The 13017-nt window shown below is 50.6% G+C and overlaps 1 protein-coding gene and 1 pseudogene across 1 annotated transcript in view; one reads left to right on the top strand and one right to left on the bottom strand.

The window, feature by feature from the left end:
- The window catches only part of CELSR2 (cadherin EGF LAG seven-pass G-type receptor 2), a 691477-nt gene that overhangs the window by 59637 nt on the left and 618823 nt on the right, over positions 1 to 13017 (top strand). The window lies entirely within an intron of this gene.
- LOC146870606 (uncharacterized) lies at positions 5338 to 6304 on the bottom strand (annotated as a pseudogene).

Raw genomic sequence — 13017 nt, 5'->3', positions numbered from 1 at the left:
CTTTTGCCAGCATGCAGTACTTTGGTTTTATGTTTGCTAGCGTGCAATACTTTGGTTTTACTTTTGCCAGTGTGCAGCTCTTTGGTTTTACTTTTGCCAGTGTGTTGTACTTTGGTTTTACTTTTGCCAGTGTGTTGTACTCTGGTTTTACGTTTCCCAGTGTGTTGTACTTTGGTTTTACTTTTGCCAGCGTGCTGTACTTGTGTTTTACTTTTGCCAGCGTGCTGTACTTTGGTTTTACGTTTGCCAGCGTGCAGCACTTTGGTTTTACGTTTGCCAGCGTGCAGCACTTTGGTTTTACTTTTGCCAGCGTGTTGTACTTTGGTGTTACTTTTGCCAGTGTGTAGTACTTCCTCTCTTGCTGGCAGTGTTCAGTATCTGGCCTGTCATTGACCGCGAGGGATACTGTGATCTAAGGGTGGCATGTGTAGTAAATACTATGGTGTTTTAGAGCCCGGACCCCCCAGGATATCCCCCGCCCCAACCTCCTGCAATCCCACAATCAAAACTTGCCAGTCCAAGAGTTTGGGTAAAACGGCCATGTTTAATAACCATCAAACATTCATAAACCTGACAAAATGCATTTATAAAAATCACATTTATAAATTCACACTTTTAATATTTACAAGTATTATCTCTGATCATAACCACCGGTTATGCAATATCTACTTACTCCAGCACCAAGGGGCCCTCTGGCTCGCATCTCCTATCTGAGAACCACGCAAGGCGCAGCCTACCTGCGTCCTTGAGCGGTGAGCCCCTGTCATTTCTGGGGCCCAGCCCACCCCTCTACCACCAGCCTGCCAAGGAGGCTCGTGTGACCTGGCGCCCTTGCCTCCCCAGCCGGTGTCCCCATTCTCCCTGCGGAGAGCTTACCGTCTCTCCCCTCAGTGCTGGCCTCGGGAGTATGTAGGCAGGCCTCCCGTTAACCCTGAAAATCAATGTTCTGTGGCCTCTTTTCCGCCACTAGGGTGACCAGGGCCCACAGGTCCTTCGCCCTCCCCACCTGTGTGAGAAGTTGGCCTGGTATATGATGCTCACTAGTTAAAGTGATCACCTTGTACCATGCCAAGCAACCCTTATGGTGTGGTTGTAAGTCAACCTTTTCGGACTAGCTGCCCTAGTGGTAGCGTAGGCTAAGCAGTCTTTGAGGCTAAACTCGTGAAGCGTGTTAAGCAGGCTGTTTTACCAAATGTAACCCCCTTTTATAACAATGAAAGGACACCACACAGATATATATTCAAAATATATATGTATTTATTTCTCAAAGTAACCCCTAGTCTCTTTATGAGCACAGGAGCACAAATCGTCAAACAAGATTACAGTAGAATACACAGAAGTTGCACTTTATATGGATAGGCCCTGGTGGCCGCTCAAACCATATACTAAAATAGTGGTATAAGTACCACGAACAGAAAAGGGAAAAGGCCTAGGGCCTCTAGAATCGCTGGGCCTACAAGGAGCTAACTTCAGTTAGTGACCAGGAGGTCCACGGGTGGCGTGTGCAGAGCAAATAGTCACACGCGTGCTCCCATAGGTTTCAATGGGTGCGTAAAAAGTACAAAGTTACTGCAAAAAGGATCTTCCGGATGGACTAGGAACTCAAGATTGGAAACACAGGCACTAGAGATGATACTCTACACTTGAGCACCGGAGTGCCAACTTTACCTCACCCACAGGAAGCGGGTGCATAGGTGTCGAAGTGCGTCGGGTTTCTTCTATCTGTTCCGTTGAGCCTGAAGACAAAGATGCTGCAGGCGGTCGGTCCGGGAGAGATGCGGTGGATCCAAGAGTGGATCGGTGTTGTAGAAGACCTGTAAGCAGAGGGGACAGTGTTCACAGTCACTAGCCAGTGACCAGCGTGGCACCAGGTGGGTACCAGGCAATGTCGGGTGCAAACAGGAAGAAAGGTGTAGCTTGTCTCTGCAGCCACGTGGTCCCTGGAGGTCGACGACGTCCAGGAGTCGGTTCACGAGCTGTCCCACGCAGGCTCTCGCTGTCGGCGGTGTCGGCGACTTGATCGAAGCAAACAAGCCTTGGCAAAAGCAATTGTTGTGGAGAACAAGATAAGCTGATTGTTCTGACCAGCAAGGTCAGAGGGACTGCTCCTTTGGAGGGGAGCAAGGGCCAGTCTGGAGCAACCAGACCAGCGGTGTATTTCTTGAAGTTCGTCGCCAAGATGGCCACTAGCCAGCGGGCCAGCAACCGGTTAGGCGCGTCGAGTGGCAAAATGCAGAAGGGCCCCACGCAGATCGTGGAGATGCTGGAGGGCTCACCTTTGGTGCAGATGCTGCTCGGGTATTGGGCTTCTCAGATCCCAAAGCACAACTTGGAGGGAGCCTCGGTTGTTGCGCTTGCAGCTTGTCGTCGTCGTTCCAAGATGGCTGGCTCCACGTGTCTCGGTGCCTCCACGGGTCTCCTCTTTTCAGGGACTGTAGATCGGGCGGTGAGAGGTCTGGAGGTCCAGGTCTTGTCAGTCTCTGGGCTCGGGCTCCAGCGGGAGGCGGCGGCGGCAAAGCAGACGTTGATTCGCTGGATGGTGCTTGCGTTAGCAAGGTGGTCACTCCCTGACCACAGGGGAGATTTCCTTCAGTCTTCTGTGCAGCAGAATGTCGAAGTTCCCGTCTTCTTCTTAGTTTCAAGTTGATTCCAGGATGTCTGAAGTCTTAGGACACAGCTCCTACCTTTAAGCGGATTCTAGGGGCCGGACTACCTGCTAGGTCCCTCCCTAAGGGTGGGACCAGGAAGGGGGGTGGTTACACCCCCAATCCTTTGTCCAGCTCGCCCCAGGCCCGGGACTGGTGTGCCCCAGGATCGGATTGAACTGGCATATGCACCGAGGCTCCTTGTGAGCCACAGGCATGTCTGGTTTCTTTCAAGCCCTACCTGACCAATACACAAAATCCTGTCTGGGGTGGTGCACGCACCTCCCCTGGCAGGAAACCCTTTGTCCACACCTCCCAAGCTGGAAGGACTCCCAGCAGCAGGAGGGCAGACTTGTGTCTGTGGTGGCAGCATCCATTTTGTGGAGCTGAGGCTATGTCTGATTTTACCCGGGTTTCAGGTACTGTACATGTCGTGTCCCTCTAGAAGGGTGGAATGCTAACCCCGTCGCCAGAATTGGCGAGGGGTTAGTATTCCAATTCGTATGACACCTTACTCGACATGTTTTGATAAAGCCAAACCAAAGATAGCATTTAACCGCGAGGTTCATAATGCACTTAAGAGTATATGGTATGACGATATCTGGAAACAGTAGAAGGAAGTTGTTCCGACCACTGCAGACAGGCTCAGCTCATGCCAGAGCACCATCTCACATGGAACCAAGCACTCTGCCTTCAGGATTGTTAAGGCCTGCCATAGGAGTGACTTATAGGTTAACATGTGTCCCATTTGAGGTTAGGTATAGGTATACTACACCTAAGTAAGAGGTGGTTACACCAACTTACCCCAGCTGAGTGATCAGCCAGTTGTGTCAAATTTGTTAGGCCAGGCCAGGGGTGGCACAATACATGCTTCAGCCCCTGGTAGGCCTTAGATACACCAATGCCCTGGGTACCTAGTGTACACTGGTACAGGGGCTCACAGGGTGATCCACTTCCAATTGGTTATTCACCTAGGGTGCATAGTGTAAATTTAGTAGAGAGAACAGCAGGCTGGGGGTCTGATTGGCAGGCCCACAGCCTCAATATGTCAAAAACCAGTGAAGCAAAAAGCAAAAATTTGGGGTGACCATAGGATAGCAGACCCTACTCTCCTACAACCTGCAAACAAGGTCTGCACAAAAGACCAGATCCCCTTGATCCACACGTCTGTGCCCATGTCCGACAAATGCACGCCGTCTTGGTGAAACATCATGTCCCCTGTGATTAGTCTATGTGGAATATGACACAAGCGGCCCGGGCATGAGCACAACTTGGCCAATTCCCCATTGAGGCGCCTCACCAACCCGTTCAATGCTCGATCTGATTCCGGTGGCCCATGTCCGGCAAGGTATCATACAAGACCATGCAATCCGTGCATGAGGAAATGCTCTCCCTATCTAGGTGAATTCGGTCTATAAGGCTTCCCTGACTGCCATATGTCCCAACTCCACCATGTCGTTGCCGCCCAAATACAGGATAACCTTATCCGGGGACTGATGTCCCTCGTGTGCCCTCGTCTCCTCAATCAACTGCCGCAGCTGCCGAATTCGCAGGCCGCCAACGCCTTGCCATAGGAACGACATCCTCTTTAAACCCGGTGGTTTCGACACTCACTTCTGCCGTAGCCGGACTGTGGCACGCCGCACGAACGAGTGTCCCAACACCCATATCACCTTTGAGGACATACTAGTAGCAGGAAGAGAAATGAAACGTCAGAATGGTCATACCAACATATCGGTCCGGTGTTCTACAGAAATTCGGGCCGCACATAGCCGATGACCAGCGCCCCATCTTTTTGACCACCTCAGCTGGTAAGCCGGCGCCTGCTGCTTGTGTTGCCGCCCCAATTCTGCACGAGTGTGAAGAGTACCCCCTAGAATCCAGACCCAGACACACCAGCGCCCGCCCAAACACGGCCCAGAATTGATACTGCGACCAGCAGTCGCCCTGTTCATGTATGAACAGGGCCTGTCCTCCCCCTGATGGACGAATCGCCAAGTATGTTTTCATCCTGGCTACCGGGCAAATATCCTCCCCAGGCGCAGAGCGCAAGCGAATCGTGGCCCCCCTACCCAACGGATCTGTCTTGGATTTCCTCAGAGCCACCACCAGGCCCCCTTGAACTAAATTTGTGTCCTGCCACTGGAGCCCCCCGTGTGATCTAATTTGGAGGACCCCACCAATTCCCCCAATCGAAAAGCAGCATAAAAGGCTAAGGTAAATGCCGCCCCAAATAGGATGCTCTCGTAATAAGAGGAGCATACCGTCTGTAATTCCCCCAGAATGTCACCCAGGGTTTTCACATCCAATGGCCTTCTACTATCTTTTTTGACCCCTTCTAGCCTAGCCCATCCTAAGAGTGCTTTCCTCACCACAAAAGCTGCGCCGGGGTCACGTTCACCGGCTAATTTAGCAAAGAAGCCTATCGCCGTCACATGTGCCCTAGAATAAGACGCTGGCCTTCCTTGATCTTTTAGAGCTAGTAAAAATTCGCAGAGCGACCCTTTGGAAAAAAGGGCCACCCGGCCTGTGCGCTTAGCAAATATCCTGTAAGCTTTGAACTGTTGCTGTTAAGTTCTTCTAGTGCGTTCGCTCAATGAAGCTCCCACCAGCCCTGCTAGAGCGGGGCTCCAATCTTCCACAGAGATGTCGGGAACACAGTCATCTGCTCTTCTGCCTGAGGGTGATACCTTCAGAAATCCTGCAACTTGGAGCGAGACCAAGCATCAGCAGCCTGATTCTCCACACCTGGAATATGTGCCACTTTGAAAAGCACATTGAGCCTTAAACAAGCCAAAATTAAATATTTTAACAGCCTCAAAACATGTTTACAAGTAGCTCCCTGCCTATTGATAGCTTCTACGACCGCCATGTTGTCTGACCAAAACATTACTGATTTGTTCTTAAAGAATCCAGCCCAAATGTTCACTGCCACTATAATTGGAAACAGTTCCAAAAAAGCTATGTTCCTGGTCAAGCCGCTCTCATGCCAGGACGCCGGCCAATCACCCTTGCACCAGTGGGACCCCAACACTGCTCCAAAACCAACACTACCTGCTGAGTCAGTGAGCAAGCCCAAGTCCGTGCTGGATATTGCCGGCTCTGGCCAGATTACCTTACCATTGAATTCACTCAGGAAACTACGCCATACCCTCAGGTCCTCCCTCACATCTGACTGCAGTCGCACGTGATGATGCTTTTGAGTCAACCCCACCATTGCCCGTGCAATTGACCTTGAGAAGGGGCGTCCCATCGGGATGATCCTTAAGGCAAAATTCAACTGGCCTACTAAAACCTGCAGCTGATGCAGCGTGACTTTGGGACCATCCAGAGCAGAATCTATAGCTTGCGAGAAAGCCTGTACCTTGTCCATTGGCAACCTGCATTCCCCCACTACTGTGTCTATCTCAATGCCCAAGAAAGACATACAGGTAGCTGGACCCACCGTCTTACCAGGGGGCCAATGGCACCTCCAACTCTTCCAACATATCTACCAGCTCGCTCAAGGCCTGACCACACTTCCCTGATGCTGGAGGGCCCATGATCATAAATTCATCTAAGTAGTGTACTACATCCCTGTGCCCTGTTCTGAAGACAAACAACCACTGAAGCATAGAGCTGAACATCTCAAAGTACTTGCATGACACTGCACAACCCATTGGCATACACCTGTCATAATAAAATTGGTAATTCAGCTGGAAACCTAGCAAATGATAATCATTGGGGTGCACCGGCAAGAGCCGGAAAGCTGACTCAATGTCAGTCTTTGCCATGAAGGCGTTGGGCCCTAAGTCGCGCAGCCTCTGCAGTGCCGTGTCAAAGGAAGAATATGTCACTGATCACAGGGACGGATCTATGGCATCATTCACCGATGCCCTCCTTGGCGCTGATAAGTTATGGATCATCCTGAACTGGCCTGGCTCCTTTTTAGGAACCACGCCCAGAGGTGAACAAACATATCTTGGCAATGGGGGAGCAGCACCCTTTCCTGATCGACCTTCTGTGACACCACTGCAGGGTGCATGCGTGCAGACAATAGATCATTGCAATACCCCAATGGGGGCACCCCTTGTGCCAGAATGCGGAAGCCTGAGGAGAACCCTTCATACAATGTCTTGGCTGCCTTTCTGTCAGGGTACTGATTCAGCCAGAAAATCAGCCTATGTCTACTGACATGGGTAGCTTACTGTTGGGGTGGTTTAGGCTCCCTCCCTTTTTCTTTGGAGGACTTCTTAATGCACTTAAACTCGGGATGGGAAGGGTGGCTGCAGTATGCACATGCGTGTTTGAACTTGCATGCCCCGGTGGGCCAGGTACACGTTTTCCGGTTAAAAAGCCCAACACGTTCCTTTTTTCTCCCCTGCGCCCCCCTGGGAAGTCCGAAAGGGCTGTTTCATGGGTGCTTTGTTATTGACGCTCTCTAACCATACATTTACCTCTGTTTGATCCCAACCCATGTCAGGGTCATCTACCTTGGCCCATCTAAAATCCCTATCGTAATCCAGCCAAGCTACCCCCCATACATTGTCTGTGCCTTTAAAATCTTATTCGCATAGCAAATCAGGGGTATTGCCAATTCCGGCCTCTTTTCCAGCATTACTATGGAAAAAACATTGAAACCAAACAACCAGTGAGTGATTGATTCTTCTACCCTTGGCTTCCTATCTCTGAAGCAACCTTCTTTCCCATCCTTCTCTCTAGACTCCACTTCCCTCCTCTTTGGCCTAATCAAGGAGAATATATCCATAAATTCCCCCTTCCAAATCTTCTCTTTTGTGTCCTGTGTAACATGCGCTGCCAATTTGCCCCGCTTAGATAACATTGAATCATGACCACCAATTGCTTTTGACCCGTTGTCTACTTCTTTGCTTGAACACTCCACTGCCTTACCTGCAGCAACCCCTGTCGTCACTGGTTGAGCGGGGGCCGCTTGACCCACTGCCTGAAGGGGCGTGCTCGCATGCTTTTCTTGCGCTTTGCCCTAGAGGGCAACTTGTTTACTCAACTTGCCGAGCACACTTCCCGTGCCCGTCGGTGGCGCCCATGACGCTACTGCCGCGCTGCCACTCAGGTTCCCTACTGTAGGTGCACCTAATTGCGCTAAAAGAGTTGCCACAGTAGCCAATAAACTAGCTGTGGCCGCTTGCCCCCCCCCGCTGCTGCTCCCGGTTGTCCTGGGGTGGGGAGCACTACCCCACTCGTTGTTGTCCCCCCCCCCCCCCTGCGGGATTGGCGCTACCACTGGCACCACCTCCAGTACTATGAGGATTGGGGGAGCGGGTGCTGGCATCCAGGCCTTCAAAACCCCTCTAATCCCAGCCAGTATTGTGCCCACATCATCCCGTTCTTCTACTGGTAGCCCACTGATTGCGGGGGTACCTCAGGAGGAGGTGGAGGAACCAGGTTGGGAACCGGTATTGCCAGTACACAGGGTATCGGGAGCACGAGTCCCGGAGCATTAGGCATTGGCGCTGGGGGCCCTGTAGGCAGAGGAAGCACTGGTTCTGGCAAGCTGGGAACTGACGCTGGGGGCCCACTAGGCAGCAGGAGTACCGGCTGCGGAGGCATTACAGGGGAAGCAGGTGCAGGAGGTTGCTCCTCCGGTTCCCTGCCCCCCCTTCCTTTCTTACTCACCCTGGGCTTCTTCACTAATGGAGGAAATGCCGCCTTGGGCGGGACTATGGTTCTACGAGGGCGGACCCTGTCTGCTGGCTCGGGGACCTCCTCACTATCTGATACCGGAGCCTCACCCCCTTGTTCCTCTTCACTATCATCCTCATCTCTGCCCAATTTGGCTAACACTAGCTTCAATAGATGTGTTATTTCAGAATCGCCCTCCTTTCTCTTCTGGTTGCGCTTAGGCACCATCTTGTGTATTTTTTTTTTTTTTGAAGCACACGTTCCAATTAATGCCAAAAACGCGCGTGCGCGATCACAACAATCCTAGCTGTGGATAAATCAGGTGCGCGCGATCTATCCGTAAAACCGTGCTAACACAAGCGCATTTACTCAGTACCACAGTGCTGCTCCTAGCTGAGGATAAAACACCCGTGCACGTGTAATCGGTAACACACAGTGGCACCTCGCAGTGAAAAAGGCCCCTGTGCGCGTTCAATCCGCGCGGCCTAAACACAGCTGTTCAATCAGTAAAGGCCGTAAAACCATAAGTCCATAAAACAATGAGAAAGCCCACGCGCGCGTTGAATCGATAAAAACAATGGTCCTTGAATATCGCCCACGTGCCCGTTCAATCCGCGCGCCTCAACACAGCTGAGCAACCACACATGCGCTAGCTTAACCCCGCGCTAACCCTCAGTAACGGAACCGACCCCCAAATTTGCACGCTATTAACAAATAAAGACGCGCAAAATGCAACCGTGCTCCGCTCAACACGCTACCGATCACTCAGCACACGGGCCCCGGACAATTTAACAATGGTGCATATACAGCGAAGCACCTGAGGGGCCCCGGACAGTTGAACCCTTAACTAAGTAGTCCTTTTGCAAGCTGGCCTGGCTCTACGGTATCCGCTACACACAAATAACACGCTTGCCACACACTCAGCCGATGAGCCCCAGATCCCCCGAGGGAGGTGTCCGAACCCAAGAGCACCACCGAGGCGTGCCAATTATTGCAGGGAGACAACGGGCAGCCACTGGCGTGCAGCGGGGGAAAAAGTCTTTCAAATCCCCAACTTATCTCCGCCCACCGGCTACCAGCAGCTGCCCAGCGATCCCCAAAGCCCCCGACACCTCATCTCCGGATCCGCGATGCCCGACGACGATATCCCGCTACTACGCAGACCGCAGCCACGAGTCCTACGAACGCCGACCGTGCTACGGAGCTCAAGCAGAAAGATCGATTAGTTCCAATGATATTGGGGTCAAGTGCGGGAAAAAGATGATGTGCGCCAGTTGTCCCAGGGCCTAAATAGCCCCCCCCCCCGGCTCCACCCCTTCTGCTCCCTGCTCCCGCCGGACACGCGTCACGGTAGACCCTGAAGTACTTCCTCCGGCCAGTAGCCAATTGGGCTACTGGACCGGACTCTGGGGGTGTGGCGTGGGTCCAGGGGGCCGGGCCCTAAGGGTGCGCTCTCCGAGATCTCGCTCTTTTCATATTGGAGTCATGCAGGCCTCTGCTCGCTAGATGATCTGTGAAGGCGTCTGTACTGAGAAGTCTGTGCTTGGTGGTGACACACTGTGAGAGGTGCCTTTAATGAGTGAAGGAGTAAACGCTGAGTAGATATGTCTGACTTTCCTGGACGGGGTTGCTGTGCCGAGTAAGGATGTCTGCGCAGAGTGAGGGGTTGAGCGTAAGGGTCTACACTGAGTGAAGCAGTCTGCCATGATTGAAGGTGTCCGCGTCCAGTCAGTGTGTCCCTTGTGAGCTGCGCTTGTGATGGTTGCTTCGTTGTGTGAAATTATTTGCTATGCTTGACAGCGGCTCTGTTACGTCTGTGTTGAGTGAGGGGTTCTGCACCCTGTAAAGGTGTCTGCTCTGCAACTGATGGTGAAGTCAGTGCTGAGTGTCTACTGGGGCTGCGTGGGTTCCGCGTGTAAGTAAAGTAAGTAAAAAATACTTTTATTTGATCTGTTAAAATCATAAAAAGTGTGGAACATACCACCATGATGAAGGCGTCATAATTCAGATACAGAATAAAAATTACATTAAAACATTTTTCGTTGTCGTAACCCTCGTGTGGGATGGAACCAAAGAGCAGCGGATTATTATAGCACCAATGAAAACATGTCCATGCTTTTTATTGTCATTAAAGTGCTAATGCCAACGGAAAATGGGAAGGGAGCAAAGTTCAAAACTGCTATACATCATTTTCTATCCAGTTTCTAAAGTCATTATGGTTTCATATCCTGGAACATTTACCGGTATGATCATGTTTGTGCCTAGAGCTTGTCATAGAAAGGGGCTTTGGAAGAAAGGGGAGTACAGAAACTGGTCTGAAAAAGACTTAGGCCGGCTGCTTTATACCCTTCTGCCAAGTTCTTATTTTGGTATTTCATTCTTTCCAAGGTTTTGTGCTGTTTCTTTCTTTTCTAGTTCTTGTGCTGCTAGTGACAAAAATTTGACGGTGTTGCAAGACAGTTGAACTGAAGAACCGCTGAGGCATTTTATGACAGCCGCTCTGCAAGTCCGGATTTCAGTTTCTCTTAGGATTGGCCTTAAAAGGGACGTCCTTAGTTTATGTAGTGCCGGACAGATGTATAATAGATGTAGTAGTGACACTGCTCCGTTACCACAGAGGCGGCAGTCCAGGGATGGCCAGGTCTGTAGCCATTTTGGGGTGAGATCTTTATTTGAAAAAGAACCCAATCTCAGTAAGGTCCGCTTGTAGTAGTCTCTGAAGCATTCTTGCAGATAGGGTTGTGGTTTCATATGCTTATAGGATGGGATCACCGACCATGCATGACTTTTACCGGCAAATATGGTTTTATCGGTTTGAAACGATATTTTTTTTATTGATTTGTTTGTGATTTTTTTTAAAACAGGGTATGACATGGGTGTTTGCCAGGCTTCCTCCAGATTTAGCGTTAGAAGCGCTTGTTTTAAAATTTGGCATATCGAATTTTCGTTCCTTGATTGTATTTCTACCTCCTCCCAGCAGTGGTGGGCAAGCGTGTTGTCTTCCGCAGCCCTCATACGCCAGTAATATTTGGCCAGGACACTTTGTTTGGCCTGCGTCTGATTCGTTAATCCATATTCCAGGCGTATCTGCGCCTGAGAGATGTGTCGTGGGATTAAAAACAGTTTTTTAAACAGTCGTGACTGGGCTAGATTTAGCATTTGGGAGTCCGTAGTATTCAGCATTTCCGAGCCATATGTTATCGCTGGCAAAAAATTTGCAGCCACAACCTTTAGGAGATGGTTTGTTGAGCTGCCACTTAAGCTTTTCTGTAAAGTTTTGAAAGCAAAACATAATTGTTTGGTTTTTGTGTTGGCATGTTCTAGGTGTTTGAAACTTAAATGGCAATCTAAAAGAACCCCCAGATATTTATATACTTCTACCTGCGATAAAATACTTGAGTTTATCCTCCAGATGAATTTGGGGCGTTTTTTATGAGTGCTGGAAAAACATAAAACATTCGATTTTTTTTTTCAGATTTATTATCAGATGTTCTTTTGAAATGTATATTGCTAGTTGAGAGATCAGGCGCTGTAGACCAAGCGGAGTTTGAGAGAGTAACACGATGTCGTCTGCTTACTGCAGGCTTGCTATTGGTGTCTTTCCCAATTTGGGTGGGTCTCCATGAATGAGACTAAGGTTGCTTTCTAAATCAGCCGTGTAGAGGTTGAAAAGACACGGCGCCAGAACGCATCCTTGCTTTAGCCCATTTTTTGTTGAAAATTTCTTGATTAAACTCCGGCTATCCCCTTATAAGGTCTCGGCTAGCGTGGGCTGCGCACATGCGCAGTCTCACTGGCGAGATTTAATGTTTGTAGGTATTTTCTGTAAAGTGCTTTAAGCCCCGCCCCTCTTTCCCATTGGCTGGCGTCACCGTTTATGCTAAACAGTGGCCAGCCATTGGGAAAGAGCTGTTCATGACGTTTTCGTTTGGCTTTTTCGGCCGTCCCACTTGGACGGCCTCGCCTGCTTTACTTCTGAAGTAAAAGGTTTCTTATCTTTATGGGGCCATGTGCACATGGCCCCATAAAGACAAGAAATTCTCTTTCACTTTTGGGCCCCTGCCGCGCTTGTTTTCCTAGCGCCGAAGAGGTGTGCGCAGCTCTTTGTAAGTGCTCTAGTGCCGTAAGCTGCGAGCAGATACTTTAAAGAGCAGGCCCTCATGCCTTACTCGCGCGCACAGGCAGCAGCAGGCTCCCATCTAAGCTCTTGAAGGAAAGAAATTTGGACAGGAGGAGGCCAAGAGAGAGTTCGCCATAAGATGGTCCATGAGTGAGAGGAACTGTACTTTCTGATGTTGGTTGTGCAAACCCACGAGCACCATCCATGAGAGGGGGGCATCAGCCTGAGTGGGGGATGGGGGCGGGGCTGTTATCTCTGCTGTAGGTTGAGCAAACCTATGAGCACCGTAGGTTTTAGTCACAGTTAAACCGCAGACTCGGGAGGGCTTCTGAGGGAGAGCGAAGAGGGCACGTGTGCACTGGGAAGCAGGGTGCTGGGCTGCTGGCCGCACTTGGGAAGCACGGAGGGGTGCAACAGAAAGAAGCACGGGGTGCACAAGAACTACAGTGAGGGGGCCGCAGCTCATAGAGGACACAGAGATGATGTAGTGCCTGGAAGCACCGACGCTGCCCATGAAGCACAGAGTACACTAGTTAGACATAGGTTTTCAGAGTAGCCTACAAACAAGTGGTTCTCTACATGAGCGGAGAGTGCTCTGGGTGTGAAGCACAG

Source organism: Triturus cristatus, chromosome 1_1 (genome assembly GCF_964204655.1).
Source record: "Triturus cristatus chromosome 1_1, aTriCri1.1, whole genome shotgun sequence".
NCBI classification, from domain to species: Eukaryota; Metazoa; Chordata; class Amphibia; order Caudata; family Salamandridae; genus Triturus; species Triturus cristatus.
The sequence above is the reverse complement of the archived record's forward strand: the minus strand, read 5'-3'. Positions and strand labels throughout refer to the sequence as shown.